Source organism: Galeopterus variegatus, unplaced genomic scaffold (genome assembly GCF_000696425.1).
Source record: "Galeopterus variegatus unplaced genomic scaffold, G_variegatus-3.0.2 Scaffold2098, whole genome shotgun sequence".
NCBI lineage: Eukaryota > Metazoa > Chordata > Mammalia > Dermoptera > Cynocephalidae > Galeopterus > Galeopterus variegatus.
Window position 1 is genome coordinate 172040 of NW_007728209.1, and position 1423 is coordinate 173462.

Below are 1423 nucleotides of genomic sequence, written 5' to 3' on the forward strand. Positions count from 1 at the left end.
CACACAGGCAAAATCCACAGATGTTTATTTCATTGAATCACATCGAATTATTCAAACCTTATTGAATGCTGTCACCCAGCATATCCTTCATTCCTCCCCACTTTTAGAAGTTGGACTTCCTCCTTCATCAATAACAATAATAATAGCAAAACCTTATTGATTGCTTCTTGCGTGCCAGACACTTTCTAGGTGTATATCTCATTATTAACTCATTTAGTCCTTACAATGCTATAGCGGTAGGCAGTGTTATTAGCCTCGTTTTCCAAATGAGGAAACTGAGGCTCAGAGAGTTGCATTTCAAGTCCAAAGTCAAACAACTAGAAAGTGGAAGGGCCAGATTAGGCCCATGTGTTCTGTTTTCAGGACATTTGCCCTTTTTTTAGCTTTTTATTTTGAAATACTTTCAGATTTATACAAGAGTCGCACAGATGAAGCAGAGAGTTCCCATATACTCTGCCCCACTTCCTCGTATGTGACTGTCTCAACTAACCATGGCATATTTATCAAAATTTAAAATTTGACATTGGTACAATATTTTTAACTAAACTACAGACATTATTTGGATTTTCCCAGTTTTTCCACTAGTGCCCTTTTTCTGTTCCAGGGTCTGATCCATCATCCCACATTGCATTCGTGTCTCTTAGTTTCCTCTAATCTGTGACCATTTCTCTGTCTTTCCTTGTCCTTCATGACCATAACTTTTTAGAAGAGTGGCAGTAGGATATTTTATAGGACATTCCTCAGTTTGGGTCTGTCTGATATTTTCTCTTGAATAGTCTGAGGTTATGGATTTGGGAGAAGCATCCACAGAGGTGAAGTGCCCTACTCCTCGTATCATATCAGGGCCACATGATATCAACGTGACTTGTCACTAGTGATGTTAACATTCATTACTTGGTTAAAGTGGTGTTTCCAGGTTTCTCCGCTGCAGAGATACTATTTTTCTGCATTGCTTTTAAACGCCACACTCTAATGCCCCTCAATAAGCGTCAATTGGTGCTAGAAAAGCATGGTGCCTGGCTGGCCAGAGTGTCCGGAGAGATGAAAGCCCAGAGCAGAAGGATTCTGGAGTTGTCCAAGGCAGGGCCAAGTGTCAGCAGCCTCTCTAGGCACCCAGAGCATCAGGAAAAGGCATTCTCCCTACAGCTGGAACTGTCCAGAAAGGCTTCCCAGAGACAGCAAAACTTTGGAGGATCTGTATGGGTGGCAGGGAGGGACAGCCCTTACAGGCAGAGGACTGGGCACCAGTGTGGGCACTTCACAAGGAGATGCGAGCAGGAACAATGTCTAAATAAGAAGGCAGTGGCCAGACTAAAATCACAAAATGATATCATAGCTATCTCCCTTTCTCCATGCAGAATGTCTCTGAAACTCTCCTAGTACCTTGAAAATGTCTCCACGTTTATAGCCAAGAAACTCAGAG